General features: G+C 47.0%; 1 long non-coding RNA gene across 3 annotated transcripts in view; it reads left to right on the top strand.

Moving 5' to 3' along the window:
• Nucleotides 1–5111: 5111 nt before the first annotated feature.
• Nucleotides 5112–23610, top strand: part of LOC135252164 (uncharacterized) — an 88757-nt gene continuing 70258 nt past the window's right edge. The window contains exons 1-2 of one of the 3 annotated variants that reach the window (XR_010329325.1): nt 5112–5229; nt 6203–6250. This is a non-coding gene — a long non-coding RNA (uncharacterized LOC135252164). Of the gene's footprint in view, nt 5230–5394; nt 5412–6202; nt 6251–23610 lie in introns of those variants that run through there. The other 2 variants (XR_010329328.1, XR_010329330.1) reach the window with 2 other exon arrangements.

The raw sequence follows: 23610 nt of genomic DNA on the forward strand, positions 1-23610 counted from the left end.
AGCAGTGAGACTGAACAGGATCAGATAGTTTGTGCTTTGAGACTGAACAGGATCAGATAGTTTGAGCAGTGAGACTGAACAGGTTCAGACAGTTTGAGCAGTGAGACTGAACAGGATCAGATAGTTTGAGCAGTGAGACTGAACAGGATCTGAGACAGTTTGAGCAGTGAGACTGAACAGGATCTGATAGTTTGAGCAGTGAGACTGAACAGGATCACACAGTTTCAGCAGCGGATCTTTATGGCACGTTGGTGTGAGGGATCATCCCATGTAGCAGATCTTTATGGCATGCTGGTGTGAGGGATCATCCCGTGTAGCAGATCCTTATGGCACGCTGGTGTGAGGAATCATCCCGTGTAGCGGATCTTTATGGCACGCTGGTGTGAGGGATCATCCCATGTAGCGGATCTTTATGGCACGCTGGTGTGAGGGATCATCCCATGTAGCGGATCTTTATGGCACGCTGGTGTGAGGGATCATCCCATGTAGCGGATCTTTATGGCACGCTGGTGTGAGGGATCATCCCATGTAGCGGATCTTTATGGCACGCTGGTGTGAGGGATCATCCCATGTAGCGATCTTTATGGCACGCTGGTGTGAGGAATCATCCCTGTAGCGGATCTTTATGGCACGCTGGTGTGAGGGATCATCCCATGTAGCGGATCTTTATGGCACGCTGGTGTGAGGGATCATCCCTGTGGGGATCTTTATGGCACTGCTGGTGTAGAACATCACTGATCTTATGCACGTCGTGGATCACCCATGATCTTATGGCACTCTTAGGAATCCTGTAGGGATCACAAACCCAGGCTATGGCACCTGGGTGAGGGAATCTGCGGACTTATGGCACTTGTGATAGAGGGATCGAATACCCATGTAGCGGATCTTTATGGCACGCTGGTGTGAGGGATCATCCCGTGTGGTGGGTTAGGGTGTATCAGGAGCTGCCTGGCTGAGTAACAGACCCCCAGACACACTCAGGAGTCTGGTCCGCACTGTTTACATAGCTTACATTTCTGTCCTGTGGATCACAACCCAGCTATACCTTTTCAGGAAATGAGGAAGAATTCGGCACAGGACAATCTTCTGAATAAAGCAGAGGCATAATGAATGACTCATCTTTGTTCTTTGAAGTGCTGAAAGCAAGCATCATTTATTTCAGCAAGGATTCTGGTAGCAGATATTTTTAAATATTTAGTCTGAGCTTATGAAATGTCCTGTTTTTTCTGTTTATTTTCTCACCGTGAACACAATGAATCAGGTTCAAGTTGATTCCACGTGAGCAATCCCAGTATTGATTATCCTTAATATGAACCAAACCAAAACATAGTGACACCACCATTCACCCAAAATGAGTTGCCCAAATTCTGCTCAGACCTCAGAGCAAACACACATTCTGCATTGAAACAAACCCAAATGGATATGGTCAGCATTACAACACACCAACACACATGGGAATTCTCTTAGTTATTTGTTATATCTGCATTTGTCCTTTAATTCTCTGATAGGATAAAGCTACACATTTATTTAATAGAGCAGGGCGATGCACTGTGCTTTAAAAGATTATCCTAAAATTCCTTGGTCAATAAAAAAATTGAGATATCTGAAAATTTAATGAACCGTCTCTTAATTAATGTATATGAATGAGACGGAATCATCATAATTTCTTAATTCTCTCTGTTTTTTCTGCAAGTTAAATACGTCCAGCCTTACAATGAACCCCCAACCCGCTCTCCAGGGATAGGGATTAAATTACAGATTTGAAATCTCCAAGTCCCCCTCCCCCATCTCTCTCTCTGCTTGATAAAGATGTGACTTTTGGAAGGAACTGTGCTGTATACATCAATGACAGCCATTACGGAAGATGCTGGCAACTTCATCAGACCCATTAAAGAAACGGGAAGGTCCGCAAAACCCCCTGCATGGCAAGTTTGGTTGCAGTGCAGACAAAACACCAACTTCCTATTTTTTCTCTGATCTATGATGAATCTGCTTGAAGAAGCACAGTCAGCGAAGCTGGCATGCTGAAATGATCCTCAGATGGTAAGTGCACGCTCTGGGTATGTTTCCTGTAAACAGAGATGAGAGATGTCCTGCGAGGTTTGGGCTAAATGCAGGTTAACACTGATAGTTTGCAGACCTACAAGCGCAGCGGTTTAGGCCAAAGGCTGGATAATTTATTCAGCATGACTTCTGCTGGAGAGGACCGTCCTGTGTCCTCTCTCTGAGGGGGTGTGGGGGTGTGGGAAAGGGTCTGTGTGCGCACACAGACGTATGGTTATCATTTGGGAGACCTGACACACACAACCCACAGAGTTTTTCTCTTCTCCTTACAGCTGCTCTCTTTGGAGATGAATTGGATGTGAGAAAGAGAAAGAGGCTGTGATTTATGCTCTGAGATGAAAGCAGAACTAATTTAAGGAACAGCAAGACAAGGGATTGTGTAAAGTGAGTACAATTATGAAACATGCTAAATTATTTACCCCATTTATCATGCAGGCTCCAAGTGTTCCTCCGTGTTCCGGCTGTGTCTCTGGCTCTGATTATACTGCAGAACGGCTGCTCTGCAAGCTGAACTGATCTGGGAGGAGAAGGCCGCTGAGCGACAGAGCTCATCGAAATCAGCTGTGCTTTTATGCCTCCGCAGCCACACCTTCACAGCCACACCTTAACGCCTTCACAGCCACACCTTCACACTTCCGCAGCCACACCTTCACACCTCCGCAGCCACACCTTCACAGCCACACCGTAACGCCTTCACAGCCACACCGTAACGCCTTCACAGCCACACCTTCACACCGCCACACCTTAACGCCTTCACAGCCACACCTTCACACCGCCACAGCCACACCTTAACGCCTTCACAGCCACACCTTCACACCGCCACAGCCACACCTTAACACCTTCACAGCCACATCTTTTCACCTTCACAGCCACACCTTCACACCTCTGCAGCCACACCTTAACGCCTTCACAGCCACACCTCCACAGCCATACCACCACAGCCACACCTTCACACCGCCATAGCCACACCTTAACGCCTTCACAGCCACACCTTCACACCGCCACAGCCACACCTCCACAGCCACACCTTCACAGCCACACCTTCACACCACCACAGCCACACCTTCACACCGCCACAGCCACACCTTAACGCCTCACAGCCACACCTTCACACCTCCACATGAACACCTCTGGTCAATACACTTTGGCAGGATCACTGAGAAAGAGTGTAAAAAAATAATTAAGGTTTTTTGTAGAATGGTAGCTTCTCTTTTCATCACAGTAAGAGAAAATGGAAACACGATCCGCTGGGTTGAGGAGAACGAGTGAGAATAAAGAGCACAGAGAATGTAACAGACTAACAGGCTAATAGGGCTGATTCCTCTGAGATCACAACATGGGCACTGCAGGCCTTAAATTAAATCTCCTCCATACACATTCAACCTATCACACTTGCGTCCTGTTAGATTCACCTTGAGTATAGGCAATCTGCATTAAATTCCATTTGAATATTTGCAGGAATTACACTGAAAGTTATCACTCCTTGGGAAAGTAAAAGTCCACACTGTTCTGTATAGTCCTGCTGAGTAATATATAATATTGCTAATAACGCCCCCAGGGATGGCTGTGAGCTCGGGGGAAAAGCACTTTACCTTTGACTGATTTTACCAGCGATCTGAACTGCTGAGCACGTCCCAGCCTACATTTGTGCTGTTTTGCTAAACACTATGATTAAAGGTTGGGTTTACATTATTAAGCAGACTGCTGTTATCATAAGAAATGTGATCCGGCCTCGATTGGCAGAGTGTGCTGCAGTAACACCTATTAAAACAGCTCTGAGAGTGGAGCCCAGCCCGCAGATGCACTCGGTTTGGCCACCGGCTTCGCTGATACAAACTGGAGCTGACACAAACCCTCTATGACATACGCAAACATACCAAGCCTCATACTTCCCTTCGCTTCATACACTGCCCATATTAAAGAGGGAGCCTCCAAATGGCAAAAATGATGATGATGGAATTCCAATATCAAACACACATATACACAGACATGCATGTGTGCACATATGTATGTACACATACATGCACACAGATACAAGCAGATGCACATACACACGTATGAAAACACGAGTGCACACACCTACACACTCACACACAAGCACACACACAGGTTGGGGGTGTGGAATGCGTTGGAGGGTGGAGGGGGGGTTGGGATGTATGGGGTGTGCGCTTGGTGAGCTCATTCCTGGCCGGAAAAAAGTTGGACATTCTTGTCTTGTTTTCACACAGAGAATGTTTGTAATAGTTCTGCGGTATTTTAAAAATGAACTCTCGATCGGGCTTCAATACTGTAAAGTTAATGAATGGCCTCGGGCAGTAGGTGATATATTTATTCCATGTCATGCGCTTGGCATACGGCGCGCAGGAGGGATTCATTAGGGTTGCCCTTGGATAGCATGATAAGATTGTTGCGTTATTATTAGCAATCTTAAGAAAGAAAAAACCCATTACAGTGTAAGACCTGAACTGTTATAACACCGTGCTTTTACTATTACGTTATCAAATGTTTTAGAGTTTGGATTACACATATCTACATTAAATTAACATCTGCTAATTTTTTCTTGACTTATCGAGCATACAGAGCTCCTGCCATTAACTATGTTCAATTGTTCTAATGCTTTAAACATCACTGTTAAATAGCCTGTCGTATCATTTTTTGCTATCTAACTAGGGAAGGGATTTTCAATTGAAAAGCCTGGTGTAAATAGGACTTAGCCTACTCAAATGGAAGGTAATGGACTTATTTTCATTCATTTATACCAGTAGCATTAAAGAAGACAGATGTGATATGATGGTCAAATTGGCATCGGATTTGTAGAAGGTTGATTTGCGGAAACTGGTCGTAAAGCAAAATAAAAAAAATAATAAAAATACCTGGCACCATTATGGGGTTTAATACAAACAACAAATATAGTGTGTTTATTCATTAGAGTGTAATATCATGTTTTAATGCCAAGCTCTGTGTTTGTTTGCTGTTTTAACCTGCTTAGACCACATGGAATAAGGGCTGGTATGTATTACTTTTAACAATCACACCGCAACGTTAGTGCTGGTGTTACCAATTGGCTTTGGTTAGCTAGCAGCTCTCTTACGCGCTGCTAGTGCAGCCATCTCCAGGTTTACAAGTTTCAACAGAACAGAAAAAAGGAAAGGCCCCGTGGTGGAGGTATGTGATGTAAATGGTGTAAAATGAATATGTTTGTATTTAGGCAAAGTAGTACACGTAGGCAGTTATATTTGGCTGGACAGCTAGCTGCCACTCAGCTTGGCTGGCTCACAGGTTAATTAACGCCCCTCCTTTCATATATTGTGAGTGGTTTGCTATGAAGCATTCATTGACGCTTTCAGGTACAGCTGTAACCATTGTGTTTTATCCTGTTGAACGATCATGGTAAACATATGTTAAAATCTTAAGTTAGATTGAAGTCTACCCTTTAAGATGTAAGATTACAAAAGGTTAGGACGCTGTACGCTAGCATTCGTGGTTAACGCAGCTAATTATCTCGGCTGGTAAATACGTGATCGGTGTCAAGTATGCAGTAACCACTCTAAAATATGGCGTTCACCTGTGTCCAAGCGGTGTGGTTATCTACCTTATACATAAACTTGTACATTTAATTTACTTTAGTCTCAGGCTGACTGCCTGTCAGTTCATTACAGCTAATAGACGCTTGATTGAGAGTTGATGGATCATACAGTGTGAATGCGCAGCGTGGCTGTGTGGGTGTGTTCTGTGTACAGAATAAGCCCGTTTGTGCTTGCATGCAAACACCGTTTTCAGATTGGAATTTGATGCAGTTTTATACTGTTATATTCATTGGATTCATACTGTTAGATTCATAGTGTAAGAATACCTTATGCGTGCATTTATACTGATATGTTCATACGTTTAGTTGGCTAAGTTTCTTACATGTATGCAAAGCATGCTTCATAGTAAAAATGAAAATAAACTCTGGTATGTTTTATGTCTAATAAGAGTTCATTGTAAAGAATAATAATAAATAAATAAAAATATGAGCAATTGTAAACCAAGCTAGAGCTCCACTTTTGCCATCCATCTTTGTGGATGGATATTGATAGCTGGATATTGATAGATGGGCCATGTGACCAAATCAAGTAATTTCAAATCATTTATGTAGATTATTCCCTGAAGTTTGAAAGAGAGGAAGTGAAATGGAGCTTGAAAGGTAAGAAATCATGTTAAATTTCCTGATCACAAACGTGGTTCCAGTCTCTGAGTTTTGTGAGTAGTGCCCCCTACTGAGCTTTAAAAGCATTGCAGGAGTGTGTGCTGTCTCTGAGTAGCTGCTTGGACTGAGTTTGTAACAGCGCAGTTTGTGACATGAGTCCTCCACCTTTACCTGCCCTCTGAAGGTTATTCTGCACCTGTCTCCCTCCCGTTCACCCCCCCTGTGCATTAAAGCCCCGGCCATGGCACACGCGCCTCACACACACACACGCACACACACATCCATGCTCACACACACACGCACAGGCACCTGACATGCACACCCCCCTTCACACACCTCACACGCACCTCACACATACCTGACACGCACATGCACCTCACACACACACGCCCACACACATGCAAGCACACACACACACACACACAGGCACCTGACACCCACACGCACCTCACACACACACACACACACACACACAGGCACCTGACAAGCACACGCGCCTCACACACACCTGACACATATGCACGCACACACACCTCACATGCTCAGGCACCTGACACGCACACACGCACCTCACACACACACACGCACACACACGCACCTCACAGACACCTGACACGCACCTCACACACACAGGCACCTCACACGCACACACATACACCTCACACACATGCACATACACCTCACACGCACGCACATACACGCGCACATGCACCTCACATACGCACACACACAGGCGCAGGCACCTCACACGCACACGCACACACACACACACACTCATGCAGACACACACGCACTGGCACACATACGCACACAGACACGCACACACACAGACACACACAGGCACCTCACACACAGGCACCTCACACGCACAGGCACCTCACACACACACGCAGCTCACACGCACACACCGTGTTGTATGATGTGGGCTGTCCTTGTAGCCGTGCACGCTGAGCTTCCCTCATGCTGAAGCTGAGCTGCATATGCTTTAATACACTTTTGACTTAATCTATGCAGGATTACTGAAAGACCAATGTTCAGGTTTGCTGTGCTATATTTATTTGAGTGCAGCAGAGCAGTTTTGACCTGCGGCTGCACTGTGCTGTAATATTTAATATGGGGTTATGAGCTTCATTCTTTCTGTGTGCCAGCCTCCACTTTACTTTCATATTTAAAAGGCAATCAGTGTCTGAGCCACAGGTTGATTGAGGTTAAAACCTGGTGAAATTTTATTTGCTTAGTCCACATTAACATTCTCTGCAGATCTCTGGACAAACTCTGCAGATCTCTGGACAGATCTATGCTCTGAGTCTCTCATTTTCAACCTCCTGCTGGAATATGGAATGATCTCAGCATTTATGTTCTGCTGGCAGTGAGGCTGTGTTTTAAAGTGGCAGTTTACATGTGTAGTGTATAAAACACATAGTACTGCATTGCACTCAGTTGACTGACATCACTGGTACAAAATGCAGCCTTCTCCAGCCATGACTGAGATTCATATATGGGCAGTGAAAGCAAAAAAATAAATAAAACTGTCAGGACATTTAGTCATGCTAGAAGAATACCTGAGTACTCAGTGGATGATTATTTATATGTTATACAAGCCACATCCCTGCTCATTCTTTATAATCTCTTGTGTTTCCTCTGCAAAGAGACAGGTTCAGTGTATTTTTCCCATTTATTTCTGTGTGCCAATAGGAATTCTCTCTCTTTAAATGTGTGTACTGTATGTAGGTTGTGTGTGTGGATACATGCTTATGAGTATGTACTTATATGTATATAGGCTATATATATATATATATATATATATATATATATATATATGCATATATGCATGCTGTATCTATGGAAACATGGAATAGATGGTGGATGTTGCTGCACATTTTTCATTTTTGCCAGTATATTAATCTGCATTTGTAATGGGAAAAGCTTCATTCTGTGGCATTTTAGGTTTGCAGTGTATTGCACACAATGACAGCTGCTCCACTGGCTTTGGTTTCCATGGATGCCACGGCACCACAGTAATCCATCAGCATTGACACTGTACACATTTGGCTTGCTCTAAATGAATAGATTTTTTTTCCTATTTAAAGTTGAGCTGCTGAAAGCACTACAGATATCTTAAATATGTTAATGCACTAGGAGCAGTGACACAGTTAATGGGAAAGTGGGCTTTTAAGCTCCATTTTCCAGACTGTGAAAGCTCATCTGGACCCTCCAGACTGTAACATAGAAAGGTTATACATCAGGAAACGGCCGTTATTAATCAAGGAAGAAGAACTTTTCCCTTCGCTTAGCAGCTGTGTTCAGATGAGCAGCTAACTCCCCTGCTAACCCCGTTGCGCTCTGGTTGGCCCTATTGCTATCTGTTCAGCTGTGATTCTGCTCTGCTGTGACTCTGCTGTGACTCTGTGACTCTGCTGTGACCCTGTGACTCTGCTGTGACTCTGCTCTGCTGTGACTCTGTGACTCTGCTGTGACCCTGCTGTGACCCTGTGACTCTGCTGTGACCCTGCTCTGCTGTGACTCTGCTGTGACCCTGCTCTGCTGTGACTCTGCTGTGACCCTGCTCTGCTGTGACTCTGCTGTGACTCTGTGACTCTGCTGTGACCCTGCTCTGCTGTGACTCTGCTGTGACTCTGTGACTCTGCTGTGACCCTGCTCTGCTGTGACTCTGCTGTGACTCTGCTCTGCTGTGACTCTGCTGTGACTCTGTGACTCTGCTGTGACCCTGCTCTGCTGTGACTCTGCTGTGACCCTGCTCTGCTCTGACTCTGCTGTGACCCTGCTCTGCTGTGACTCTGCTGTGACTCTGTGACTCTGCTGTGACCCTGCTCTGCTGTGACTCTGCTGTGACTCTGTGACTCTGCTGTGACCCTGCTCTGCTGTGACTCTGCTGTGACTCTGCTCTGCTGTGACTCTGCTCAGTTGTGACTTTGCTCAGGCCAACTGCTTTTCTGAGCCTTGTTTGCCTCCATCTGCAGCCCTGATCTCTGGGGCCATGTCCAAATTCCTTTTAAGATTTAGAGATGAGTGTGCTCCTGAGGATGTCTACTGGGGAGAGTTACCCCTCCACTAACCTACAAATAAAAACAAAATGCTGCTTGCTTTCCCAAATACTATCTTGGCCATATCATAGAAATATAATCCTGTTTGTGCTGATAAAAAATAGAAATAAAATCACATGTGCTTCTACATTAAGTTAAAAGCTAAGGGAAAATTGCAGTTGAATACCAGGGTAAAAGTCTGCTGATGTCAGTTGAACTCTTGGTTCTGAATGTGTATCCAGATGTTATAAATGTGAGTTGTGTTCCACTGAGGAGTTTCCGGAAGCTGTTAGTGCTGCTGGTGTGGCTGTGCACACTGCCTTATGCACTGATGTACGCCCCAGTGTGCAGTTAATGTGCTGTGCGGGGGGGGGGGGGGTGGGGGGGGCTGCGATGGTCATGTGGGCCAGTCTCATTCTGTGCTCTGTACTCCAGCACTTCCTGCTGTGACAGGGCCCGCCTCCTCACTGCTTTGTGTCTGGCGGTAAGGTGCCTGCTCAAGACACAGAGAGGGCGCATTAATCAGAACCACCGCCTGCCCCGTCCCCTGATCTGAGTCTCTGAGACAGGCTGCCTCTGATCTGAGTCTCTGAGACATGCTGTTCTGTCCTCTGATCTGAGTCTCTGAGACATGCTGCCCCTGATCTGAGGCTCTGAGACAGGCTGCCCCTGATCTGAGGCTCTGAGACAGGCTGCCTCTGATCTGAGGGTCTGAGACAGGCTGCCCCTGATCTGAGTCTCTGAGACAGGCTGCCTCTGATCTGAGTCTGAGACAGCTGTCTGCCCTGATCTGAGGCTCTGAGACAGGCTGCCCCTGATCTGAGGCTCTGAGACAGGCTGCCTCTGATCTGAGGGTCTGAGACAGGCTGCCCCTGATCTGAGTCTCTGAGACAGGCTGCCTCTGATCTGAGGGTCTGAGACAGGCTGTTCTGTCCTCTGATCTGAGGGTCTGAGACAGGCTGCCTCTGATCTGAGTCTCTGAGACAGGCTGCCTCTGATCTGAGGGTTTGAGACAGGCTGCCTCTGATATGAGGGTCTGAGACAGGCTGCCTCTGATCTGAGTCTCTGAGACAGGCTGCCTTTGATCTGAGTCTCTGAGACAGGCTGCCCCTGATCTGAGGGTCTGAGACAGGCTGCCCCTGATCTGAGGGTCTGAGACAGGCTGCCTCTGATCTGAGGGTCTGAGACAGGCTGTTCTGTCCTCTGATCTGAGGGTCTGAGACAGGCTGCCCCTGATCTGAGGGTCTGAGACAGGCTGCCTCTAATCTGAGTCTCTGAGACAGGCTGCTGTGAGGAGAGCTGGGTGAAGATGCTTCAGCAATAGAGACCGCACCATTGCAGCAGAGACTGCACCGTAGCAACTGTGACCGCACCGTAGCAACTGTGACCGCACCATGGCAAGACTGATACCCAGAAATGGGGCTGTGCCAGGTTAGAGAGAGGGGAGTGAAAAGCTGAAAAGTGTTTTTCCTGTAAAGGTGTGGGTGTTTTTTTTCTTTTTACTCCAGCAGAAAAGACACACTTTACAAACCAAGAAACCTCACAAACCTAACTGGTTACTGCTATGATACTTTCTGAGCAGTGTGTTTTGTATTAGTATCACACTCCCAGTTCAAAGGGACAATTATATTTTTTGGCTGGACTGCAACGGCGGGGCCAGCCCTACAAATGCGAATGTCTGTGACTGACTGAGTGACTGAGTGATGAAGTTACACCATTGGTCGGCCGGAGAGGTCCAGCCATATACTAGGTTTTGACCTGGTCTTGTTCACAAATAAGAAAAAGGGGGAAGAGTTGACAAGGCCAGGTGATGAAAGTTTTTTTAACTTTGCATGTTGCGTTTTTGATGTGTGAAGAGATGTGTTTACACACCATTTTCACTGGGAGAGTGCCTTTCAGCTGTGTGTATTTCAGAAGTGTGGTTTTCAATGCTCCAGGCAGTTTGTAAATGTGTAAAAGTGCTGATGGCGTTTGGAGTTGTCTAAGAGCAGCAGACTGGGCCGTTGAAAGGCCCACGCTGTTTCTGGCTCATGTACAGACTCCTGCTGGTGACAACATGCACATTTGGACTCCATCATTCCACATCAGTTCGCACTGGAATGGCGTGTTAAAGCCCTGCTGCATCAACCTCCTGCCTCAGCTCCAGGCCTCCCACAGTCTGCCGCTCATAGCGGGCGGATCACTGTTCTGCAGGCCGGTCCTCTGCTCTGTGTACCACGTACGTTTCTCATTAGCGATGCTTCAAGTGAAGGGTGTCCCCAAATACAGTACAGTGGCAATGTCCTTCCTGTACCCGAACCGAGCACCAGAACCTCCCCTTACCGAGCACCAGAACCTTGTGTTACTGAGCAGAACCTCCCGTAACTGAGCAGAACCTCCTGTTACTGAGCAGAACCTCCCGTTACTGAGCAGAACCTCCCGTTACCGAGCAGAACCTCCTGTTACTGAGCAGAACCTCCCGTTACCGAGCAGAACCTCCCGTTACTGAGCAGAACCTCCCGTTACCGAGCAGAACCTCCCGTTACTGAGCAGAACCTCCCGTTACTGAGCAGAACCTCCCGTAACTGAGCAGAACCTCCCGTAACTGAGCAGAACCTCCCGTAACTGAGCAGAACCTCCTGTTACTGAGCAGAACCTCCTGTTACTGAGCAGAACCTCCCGTTACCGAGCAGAACCTCCTGTTAATGAGCAGAACCTCCTGTTACTGAGCAGAACCTCCTGTTACTGAGCAGAACCTCCTGTTAATGAGCAGAACCTCTCGTTACTGAGCAGAACCTCCTGTTACTGAGCAGAACCTCCTGTTACTGAGCAGAACCTCCCGTTACCGAGCAGAACCTCCTGTTAATGAGCAGAACCTCCCGTTACTGAGCAGAACCTCCCGTTACCGAGCAGAACCTCCTGTTAATGAGCAGAACCTCCCGTTACCGAGCTGAACCTCCCGTTACTGAGCTGAACCTCCCGTTACCGAGCTGAACCTCCTGCAGTTTATGAGCAGAAAGGAGAGTTTAGGAGCAGAGGTGAGTTTAGGAGGTGAGTTTAGGAGCAGGGAGGTGTGTTTAGGATCAGAGGTGAGTTTAGGAGGTGAGTTTAGGAACAGGGAGGTGTGTTTAGGATCAGAGGTGAGTCTAGGAGGTGAGTTTAGGAGCAGGGAGGTGAGTTTAGGAGGTGAGTTTAGGAGCAGGGAGGTGTGTTTAGGATCAGAGGTGAGTTTAGGAGGTGAGTTTAGGAGCAGGGAGGTGTAAATGGTAAATGGACTGCATTTATATAGCGCTTTTATCCAAAGCGCTTTACAATTGATGCCTCTCATTCGCCAGAGCAGTTAGGTGTTAGGTGTCTTGCTCAAGGACACTTCGACACGCCCAGGGCGGGGTTTGAACCGGCAACCCTCCGTGTGTGTGTTTAAGATCAGAGGTGAGTTTAGGAGGTGAGTTTAGGAGCAGGGAGGTGAGTTTAGGAGGTGAGCTTAGGAGCAGGAAGGTGAGTTTAGCAGCAGGGAGGTGAGTTTAGGAGCAGGGAGGTGAGTTTAGGTGTGGGGAGGTGAGTTTAGGAACAGGAAGGTGAGTTTAGGAGCAGAGAGGTGAGTTTAGGAACAGGGAGGTGAGTTTAGGAGCAGGGAGGGGAGTTTAGGAACAGGGAGGTGAGTTTAGGAGCAGGGAGGGGAGTTTAGGGGCAGGGAGGTCAGTTTAGGAGGTGAGTTTAGGAGCAGGGAGGTGAGTTTAGGAGTAGGGAGGTGAATTTAGGAGCAGAGAGGTGAGTGTAGGATCCGAGGTGAGTTTAGGAACAGGGAGGTGAGTTTAGGAGCAGGGAGGTGAGTTTAGGAGGTGAGTTTAGGTGCAGGGAGGGGAGTTTAGGAACAGGGAGGGGAGTTTAGGAGCAGGGAGGTGAGTTTAGGAGGTGAGTTTAGGAGCGGTGAGGAGGAAGGGTGATCAGGTTGAGTATCAGTCCAGATGGATGGACGAGTGTAGGAGAGTGCCAAGGGTTTCCTGGTCCTGCATGGCTTAGCTTTAGGGGCTTGGTGGAGGGCAGGGAAATGGTTCGGGTTAGGCTAAGGGTTTAACACCAGCTCACGATTTACAAATCCCTCCATCAGCTGTAGGGAGATGGTTTAAGGGAAGATGATGTACACAATAAGCAAGCAATTACAGTGCAAATTTGTGCCATATTGTTACCAGGGGCTTTGTAGCTGTTATCTCCTCTGCAGCTGTGATCTCCTCTGCAGCTGTGATCTCCTCTGCAGCTGTGATCGCCTCTGCAGCTGTGATCTCCTCTGCAGCTGTGATCTCCTCTGCAGCTGTGATCTCCTCTGCAGCTGTGATCGCCTCTGCAGCTGTGATCGCCTCTGCAGCTGTGATCTCCTCTGCAGCTGTGATCGCCTCTGCAGCTGTGATCTCCTCTGCAGCTGTGATCTCCTCTGCAGCTGTGATCTCCTCTGCAGCTGTGATCGCCTCTGCCTGCAGCTGACGAGCGGAGAGGTGTCGCTCTCACGACGGCCGTCCACGGCTCCGGCTTAACAGCATCAAGCTAAACAAATAAAACCTTTTCCCCAGGCTTGTGATGAGGTTTCACTATTGTGCATCTAATTAATGGGATATTTCCTGAAGTACTGATACATTACCCTGTCCCTGAAAATACTGGCTGTTTGAATAATGATTCCATTTTGCATCTTTCTAATGTTATTTCCTTTGATTTGTGGCCATCGAGTCATTGCAGTTGTTTATGATTAAATTGCTGTTTGCCATCAGAAATATGCTTCTTCAGCAGGAATTCTGAATGTAGTTCTGAGTGCCAACAGAAACCCAACAACGAGCTTCTACTTACAAGTACATAAATCAGGACCAATCCGGATCACTAGGTCTCACATGTCCTTTTATATTTTCATTAAAATACTTCTCAGAAGCCGTTACCAGCCAGAACTCGACTTGTAAAATGCATTAGATAGTTAAAAAGACAAGAAATGTTATCTGAAACACTTCGGTACCGTCTTTATCAAAAATTATTGAAAAAATCCTATAAACCCAAACCTGTATCCTATATCTATGAAAGTCTAATCAGGTCTTTCCACTTCAGTGACATTACTCCAATATAATGAGACCCGTTTCGGGTTTCAGAATACTGAGCACTCAGGAGTCACACTGTGAAGGATGCATTAGGTCGCTCTCCCTGGGCAGTGTTATGTCTGCAGAAATTTATCTTGTGATCTTTCAAGACTTATGAGCAGTTAGTAATTTTCCTGACGACTTGGAAGTTTTACATATTTTTTTCGCTGAATTATTTTAGTTTTCTTTTTTGTGTTTGAATCATGTTCACAGTGCAGAGTATACACCAGAAACTTTTAAAGTTCGAATCTGAAATGAGAAACAGCTGCTGGAGAACTTTGCAGGGGGTAAATCTCTTATTTTTTTAACGACGTGTAAAGTCTATGTGAAATGCTACAGGGAACTGTCAAGCAGACAAATGGCGCTCACCACAGCCTTGTTTGCCTCCCCTGCTTAAAGTTATAAAATGGGTGTAATGTTTAGAAAAATTGATAAAGTTAAGAAAGAATATATTTCTCTCTCTCTCTTTCTATACAAACACATCATTTTTCACTTTCTCAAAAAAGCTGTGATTGTGTCATACTCTTGCTGAAAGTGTATTGATGGCTGATGGAGTTTATTTGTCTGTCATTAGCGATGCCTGTGCGATAAATGTGCACAATCACACAGTAGAGACTATAATGCTTCCAGTTGGCAGATTTGCTTAGATGTGAGTCATTTTGGCATCTCATAGGGGCACGTTTCTATCCGTCTGACAGCCAGATTACTTACTGTCTAAGGCTAGATAAAAAAGTGTCGTTTTGCAAATATATTTTGAAGGGAGGAGAGAGAGCCGCACACTGTGCATCAGACTGCGCATCAGACTGCGCATCAGACTGCTCATAAAGATGGCTCATAAAGATGGCGTACTGAAAGGCTGGAACGGGAGAGATGGCTGAAGTGTGCTGCTGGATGTTTACGAGCGCGTGCACACGCCTGTGCTGTTGCTTCGCTGTGGGCAAAGGGAGATTCATGCGTGTGATGCAGGAATGTGGCACTGAATACACAACAAACAGCTGGTTGAGAGATGGAAATGTGGCTCTTAATTGCAGTTTAACTAGAAAAAGGCCGGATCCAGAGCAGCGCTCCAGTGTGTGAGTTAACGTGTGAGTTAGGGTCTGAGTTAGTGTGTGAGTTAGGGTCTGAGTTAGGGTGTGAGTTAGGGTCTGAGTTAGTGTGTGAGTTAGGGTCTGAGTTAGTGTGTGAGTTAGGGTGTGAGTTAGGGTCTGAGTTAGTGTGTGAGTTAGGGTCTGAGTTAGGGTCTGAGTTAGTGTGTGAGTTAGGGTCTGAGTTAGGGTCTGAGTTAGTGTGTGAGTTAGGGTGTGAGTTAGGGTGTGAGTTAGGGTCTGAGTTAGGGTGTGAGTTAGGGTCTGAGTTAGTGTGTGAGTTAGGGTGTGAGTTAGGGTCTGAGTTAGGTGTGAGTTAGGGTCTGAGTTAGTGTGTGAGTTAGGGTGTGAGTTAGGTCTGAGTTAGTGTGTGGTGAGTTAGGGTTGAGTTAGGGGTCTGAGTTAGGTTGAGTTGTGTGAGTTAGGGTGTGAGTTAGGGTCTGAGTTAGTGTGTGAGTTAGGGTTGAGTTAGGGTCTGAGTTAGGTGTGAGTTAGGGTCTGAGTTAGTGTGTGAGTTAGGTGTGAGTTAGGTTGAGTAGTGTGTGAGTTAGGGTGTGAGTTAGGGTGTGAGTTAGTGTGTGAGTTAGGGTGTGAGTTAACGTGTGAGTTAGGGTGTGAGTTAGTGTGTGAGTTAGGGTCTGAGTTAGTGTGTGAGTTAGGGTCTGAGTTAGTGTGTGAGTTAGGGTCTGAGTTAGTGTGTGAGTTAGGGTCTGAGTTAGGGTCTGAGTTAGGGTGTGAGTTAGGGTCTGAGTTAGGGTCTGAGTTAGGGTGTGAGTTAACGTGTGAGTTAGGGTCTGAGTTAGTGTGTGAGTTAGGGTGTGAGTTAGGGTCTGAGTTAGGGTCTGAGTAGGTTGAGTGTGTGAGTTAGGTCTGAGTTAGGGTGTGAGTTAGGGTTGAGTTAGGGTGTGAGTTAGGGTCTGAGTTAGGTGTGGTTAGTTGAGTTAGGGTGTGAGTTAGGTTGAGTTAGGGTGTGAGTTAGGGTCTGAGTTAGTGTGTGAGTTAGGGTCTGAGTTAGTGTGTGAGTTAGGGTGTGAGTTAGGGTCTGAGTTAGTGTGTGAGTTAGGGTGTGAGTTAGGGTCTGAGTTAGTGTGTGAGTTAGGGTGTGAGTTAGGGTCTGAGTTAGTGTGTGAGTTAGGGTGTGAGTTAGGGTCTGAGTTAGTGTGTGAGTTAGGGTGTGAGTTAGGGTCTGAGTTAGTGTGTGAGTTAGGGTCTGAGTTAGTGTGTGAGTTAGGGTGTGAGTTAGGGTGTGAGTTAGTGTGTGAGTTAGGGTGTGAGTTGGTTAGTGGTGTGAGTTAGGGTGTGAGTTAGTGTGTGAGTTAGGGTGTGAGTTAGGGTTGAGTTAGTGTGTGAGTTAGGGTGTGAGTTAGGGTCTGAGTTAGTGTGTGAGTTAGGGTGTGAGTTAGGGTCTGAGTTAGTGTGTGAGTTAGGGTGTGAGTTAGGGTCTGAGTAGTGTGTAGTTGGGTTGAGTTAGGGTCTGAGTTAGTGTGTGAGTTAGGGTGTGAGTTAGGGTCTGAGTTAGGTGTGAGTTAGGGTGTGAGTTAGGGTCGTGAGTTAGGGTGTGAGTTAGGGTTGAGTTAGGTGTGTGAGTTAGGGTTGAGTTAAGTGGGGGAGTTAGGGTGTGAGTTAGGTCTGAGGTTAGGGTCTGAGTTAACGTGTGAGTTAGGGTCTGAGTTAGTGTGTGAGTTAGGGTGTGAGTTAGGGTCTGAGTTAGTGTGTGAGTTAGGGTCTGAGTTAGGGTCTGAGTTAGTGTGTGAGTTAGCGTGTGAGTTAGGGTCTGAGTTAGCATGTGAGTTAGCGTGTGAGTTAGGGTGTGAGTTTGCGTGTAAGTTAGTGTGTGAGTTAGGGTCTGAGTTAGCGTGTGAGTTAGGGTCTGAGTTTGGACAGAGCCCCAGAGCTGCACAGATTCAGCCTATCTGTGCGTGTCTCCTGTGCTCCCCTGTGCTCCCCTGTGCTCTGAAAGCTCGGCTCCAAGCGCAGGGCAGTGGGGCTGCTTGCTGTGTGCCCCCACATTAGCGCTGGATTTGAGAAACTGCAGATTGGTTCGGCTTTGAAGCCGCACTGTGCTGGTCTTTGTTGTGGCTGTGTGGCTTGATTTGCGGATCGGGTCTGAGAAAACATCGAGGCTAACAGCAGAGGTCCTAACTTTGGGAAAACAGGTGCACACACACGGCAGAGAAATGGCGTACAGCCCGAGTGTGAAGAGCATTGCTACTGCTGTTTCTTAATCTGCCATGTGCTGTAAAACCCTATACCCCTGTCATGTGACTGTGCTGTAAAACCCTATACCCATGTCATGTGACTGTGCTCTAAAGCCCTGTCATGTGACTGCTCTAAAACCCTGTCATGTGACTGTGATTATGATCTAAAGCCCTAAAGCCCTGTGATGTGACTGTGCTCTAAAGCCCTGTGATGGGACTGTGCTCTAAAGCCCTGTGATGTGACTGTGCTCTAAAGCCCTGTCATGTGACTGTGCTCTAAAGCCCAGTCATGTGATTGTGCTGTAGATAGACCAATGAGCCCACAGTTCAGTCTGCTGTAGTTCCTTTTTGTTTGTCGAATAGCAGCTCTAGCTTTCCCGCCTCCCTCTGGCTTTGTCCAATAGCAGCTCTAGCTTTCCCGCCTCCCTCTGGCTTTGTCCAATAGCAGCCCTAGCTTTCCAGCCTCCCTCTTTCTTTGCCCAATAGCAGTGTCAGCCTTCACAGGCTTTAGCTGCTGACTAAGTTGCCATTGTTATTAATAGCAGCTACAGCAGTTTCCTGGTCTTTTCCTTATTTGATGCAGTTTTGTCGTGTCTCGGGTGGAAAGGACAGATAATGCAGCACTTTCAGGCTCCAGCACTGATTGTGTTCCTGTCTGTAAACCTGTCCTCTCTGAGCTACAGCTGGCACAGCAACCTCAGCACAATTAAAGCAAATGATTTATTGAGTGACATGACATCGGAATCTATAGCCGTGCTCAGACACAGAGCATTAATCATGGGCCTGATATCCTAAAGGAATCAAATTTTAAATGGAAGTTCGAAAGCAATAAGTCACACTCAATGTGATTTATGTTATAGATTCTTCACATGATTAGAATTTTTAATTAATGATGTGAAAGTTTATTACCTTCAGAAGAACAATTTCATCATGGGGGCTGAGTCTGACCACTGAATGTATGGAACAGGTGCAGCATCAGTAATATAGCCCAACCCTCTGATTCTTAAGCGGAAGGGTGTGGAATGTGTGTGGATTGTGCAGAGATTGATGTGTTATCCTGCAGGTTATTGTGTGTGGATTGTGAGGAAGTGAATGGGTTATAGTGCAGGTTATTGTGTGTGGATTGGGGTGATGTGGGGGTGACCCTCCACAGGGTGGGGGGCTGTGGGGGTGACTCTCCCCAGGGTGGGGTGATGTGGGGGTGACTCTCCTCAGGGTGGGGGGCTGTGGGGGTGACTCTCCCCAGGGTGGGGGGCTGTGGGGGTGACTCTCCCCAGGGTGGGGTGATGTAGGGGTGACCCTCCCCAGGGTGGGGTGATGTGGGGGTGACTCTCCTCAGGGTGGGGTGATGTGGGGGTGACTCTCTCCAGGGTGGGGGGTTGTGGGGGTGACCCAATGCATCAGGCACCTCATGCTTTTCTTCCCACTGGAAAACAAACCGCTTATTATGTCCCTTGCTAATTTATTTGAAATAAAATGAATAAAATACACTTGGTATGCATAGTTTATACTCTTAGCCCAGGGCTACTGGTGTTATCCAAATATACAAACTCCATTCTCAACTGCAAACCGCTTCAGCGAGGAGAAAAACTGGAACGTTTGGCGGCGTTTGAAAGCAGAAGTGGATTCTTGTTTTTGGCGAGCGCTTTCCCTCCAAACCAAGCAAACGGGGCCGAGCTCACTTTAAGGCTCATTTATCTTCCCTTCCAGTGTTTACTCTTCAGGGCACAAGTAAAGCTGGAAGAGGGGAGTATGAATGTGCAAATGAAGATTTAAAAAACCCAACATCACCCCTGAAATTTACAGCACTGCGTCCTTAAAAAGGATTGAGACAAAAGACCACATTTCCTTTTCAGAAGTTGCCAGTTTTACTTGAGAAATCCTGCCCACGAAGAGTTTTCCTCAGGCTGAGTGCAGCCTCTTCAGATTCCTCTGGAAGATTCATTACTGCAACACCTACTTAAGACAAGTCCTTGTCTTGTCGTTTCACTCCAGTGATAATAGGTGATAACAATAATCCAGGCTGGAGTCTATTAACTTGTAAGAGAGAGAGAGATGCTTCATAAAGTGCCACACTGTCATGCTGATAAGGTAACATTATTGTATTCTGAGCTGTGGGCTGGAACTCAGCAAGGCCAGAGTGGTGTGTGTGTGTGTGTGTGTGTGTGTGTGTGTTCTTGCCAGGGCCAGAGCTGAGTGTGTGTGTGTGTGTGTACTTGCCAGGGTCAGAGCTGTGTGTGTATGTGTGAGCGTGTGTGTGTAGTCACCAAGGCTGGAGCTGTGTGTGTGTGTGTGTACTCACCAGGGCTGGAGCTGTGTGTGTGTGTGTGTGTGTGTGTGTGTGTGTGTACTCACCAGGGCTGGAGCTGTGTGTGTGTGTGTGTGTACGTGTACTCAGGGATGGAGCTGTGTGTGTGTGTGTGTGTGTGTACTCACCAGAGCTGGAGCTGTGTGTGTGTGTGTGTGAGCGTGTGTGTGTACTCACCGGGGCTGGAGCTGTACGTGTGTGTGTGTACTCACCAGGGCTGGAGCTGTGTGTGTGTGTGTGTGTGTGTGTGTGTACACGTGTACTCAGGGCTGGAGTTGTGTGTGTGTGTGTATGTGTACTCAGGGCTGGAGTTGTGTGTGTGTGTGTGTGTGTACTCACCAGGGCTGGAGCTGTGTGTGTGTGTGTGTGTGTGTGTGTGTACTCACCGGGGCTGGAGTTGTGTGTGTGTGTGTGTGTGTACTCACCAGGGCTGGAGCTGTGTGTGTGTGTGTGTGTGTGTGTGTGTACTCACCGGGGCTGGAGCTGTGTGTGTGTGTGTGTGTACGTGTACTCAGGGCTGGAGCTGTGTGTGTGTGTGTGTGTGTGTACTCAGGGCTGGAGTTGTGTGTGTGTGTGTGTGTACGTGTACTCAGGGCTGGAGCTGTGTGTGTGTGTGTGTGTGTGTACTCACCAGGGCTGGAGCTGTGTGTGTGTGTGTGTGTGTGTGTGTGTGTACATGTACTCAGGGCTGGAGTTGTGTGTGTGTGTGTGTGTACGTGTACTCAGGGCTGGAGTTGTGTGTGTGTGTGTGTGTGTGTGTGTGTGTGTACTCACCAGGGCTGGAGCTGTGTGTGTGTGTGTACTCACCAGGGCTGGAGCTGTGTGTGTGTGTGTGTGTGTGTGTACTCAGGGCTGGAGTTGTGTGTGTGTGTGTGTGTACTCACCAGGGCTGGAGCTGTGCGTGTGTGTGTGTGTACTCACCAGGGCTGGAGCTGTGCGTGTGTGTGTGTGTGTACTCACCAGGGCTGGAGCTGTGTGTGTGTGTGTGTGTGTGTGTGTGTCTCTCACCAGGGCTAGAGGTCTAAAGGATGATGGTGGTGACTGAAATGGTGGGAAATCTGTAAACATTGAAATAAAATCCTGCTGTGCTGAATGTTCCACATATTCAGAGGTGACATTAATTTGAAAAAATTGAGCCACAATTCTGGCTCCCTTCTAAATTCCTATAGTGCAATGACACATGACATGCAGTTGATTGAAAATAAAATGCTTAGGTGTTGAATGCCTTTATGTTGTACATTTTAGAGGCTTCACCACAAAGAAATAGAGTTGTCAGAGCTCAGTGACTGAGGTCAGCAGAGCAGGAGAGCGCAAAACAGCCATTTTAAAGAGGAATAAAGCGCTGCTGGACCCAAAGCTAACTGCTAACATTGCTAGCTGCTAAACCCGTAACTGATAGCTAGCTGCATGCTGTTTATCCCCTGTGTGCTGGTAGTGAATGAACTCAGACGCCAGTGTGGTCAGATTACAGGGTGTTGGGCCCCCATGGGCCTGCATGCTGCATGGCACAGAGCTAGCAGAGCTAGCGGAGTCTGGAGCTCTGCAGGAGGAACACCACCCCGCCCTGCCAGCAGAATGCAGGTCATGGTTATCTGAGTCCTGTGACTCCTGGACTAGGTGCAGATCTGAAGTTCATAGTCAAATAAAATGCAGCGTTCAGAGATGCACGACTAACTCTACATCCTGCATGTGTGCTGCTGTCTGCCTTTCAGATAAATATGAGAATCTGGCTTGTAAAAATGCAAGGTGCTCCCCAGGCTGAGATTTTTCTGCAGCTAATTACATTAGATAAACTCTGTATGAGCTTGTTTCCTGATTTGCAGCCCTATTGAGGGTGAATACAGGTAGTGCCTCTTGGATCATAAAAGTAATAATCTGAATTGCTGAATAAAATAATGGGACCATAACACATTGGGGGTGGGGGGTGGGGGGGGGGATGCAGTAAGTGAAATGTTTTCAAAATGGGGAGAAAAAGTGGAGAGAGTGGAGGCACACGATGGAGGTAGAGAGTGAAGGAATGGGATGGAGGGAAAATGGAGAATCAGGGTGGAGAGAGAGTGGAGGAATGGGATGGAGGGAGAGAGAGAATGAAGAGAGGCACATTCCTGAGTACTTGGTTAACTGCGGCAGATTGGAAACAGATGCGGGTCGCTCTGACGTGCTCACTGCAGGCCTGACTGGCCTGAGCCACTCAAAAAGACGGAGAGATGGAAGGAGAAATGAGTGGATGAAACGGCAGCGCTGAAAGACGAGTGGGCTCCTGGGCAAGTCTTTCAGAAGAATCGCTAAACCGAGGTTCTGACTAGAAAAGAACTCCAGGCAAAATTCCCAAACCCCAGACATTACTAATTTAATAACTCCCCCCTCCTCATCAGCTGGACTGCACTCATCGCTCGGGTACAAGATGGCTGCCGCGCATCACCCAGGTGGGTGTGCACATTGGTGGGGGGAGGGGAGTTTCCCCCTCACTGCAATACATACTTTATGGTGATGAGATGAAAGGTGCTATATAGGCGAAGTCAAAGACATTTTCATAATTATTATGGAAATACTGTACATTGAGGGGTTCATCAGGCTTCACCCCTACCTCAGACTGAGCTGCCCAGTGCTGTGCTAAGGCTGCTCTTACTGCAGTGTGTGATTTAGTGCTGTGTTAAGGCTGCTCTTACTGCAGTGTGTGATTTAGTGCTGTGTTATGGCTGCTCTTCCTGCAGTGTATGATTTAGTGCTGTGCTAAGGCTGCTTACGCATGTGTGATTAGTGCTGGTATGCTCTCTACTGCAGTGTGATTTAGCTGTGCTAAGGCTGCTCTTACTGCAGTGTGTGATTTAGTGCTGTGTTATGGCTGCTCTTACTGCAGTGCGTGATTTAGCGCTGTGTTAAGGCTGCTCTTACTGCAGTGTGTGATTTAGTGCTGTGTTATGGCTGCTCTTCCTGCTGTGTGTGATTTAGTGTTGTGTTAAGGCTGCTCTTACTGCAGTGTGTGATTTAGCGCTGTGTTATGGCTGCTCTTCCTGCTGTGTGTGATTTAGTGCTGTGTTAAGGCTGCTCTTACTGCAGTGTGTGATTTAGTGCTGTGTTAAGGCTGCTCTTACTGCAGTGTGTGATTTAGCGCTGTGTTATGGCTGCTCTTCCTGCTGTGTGTGATTTAGTGCTGTGTTAAGGCTGCTCTTACTGCAGTGTGTGATTTAGTGCTGTGTTAAGGCTGCTCTTACTGCAGTGTGTGATTTAGTGCTGTGTTAAGGCTGCTCTTACTGCAGTGTGTGATTTAGTGCTGTGTTAAGGCTGCTCTTACTGCAGTGTGTGATTTATTGCTGTGTTAAGGCTGCTCCTACTGTAGTTAGCACTATGTTAAGGCTGTTCTTACTGCCTGCACCAGGCCTGTGCCAAATGCAATAATAATCATAATTATAATAGTGATATGAATAACTTGAAATCTTTGTTAGGCTACAAGTTTGGTGTGTTTTTTGACACAGTAAAACTATTGATTTAGATAAAATAGATACAAATATAGACAACAGATTAACCCAAGTCAATACAAATTTGAAAACATTAAAGTAAATTCTCAAATACCATTTAAAAATATGTTTTTAAATGTGACTTTGTGCTGTAAAATCAGTGTACCC

This window comes from Anguilla rostrata, chromosome 4, assembly GCF_018555375.3.
Source record: "Anguilla rostrata isolate EN2019 chromosome 4, ASM1855537v3, whole genome shotgun sequence".
Taxonomy (NCBI): Eukaryota; Metazoa; Chordata; class Actinopteri; order Anguilliformes; family Anguillidae; genus Anguilla; species Anguilla rostrata.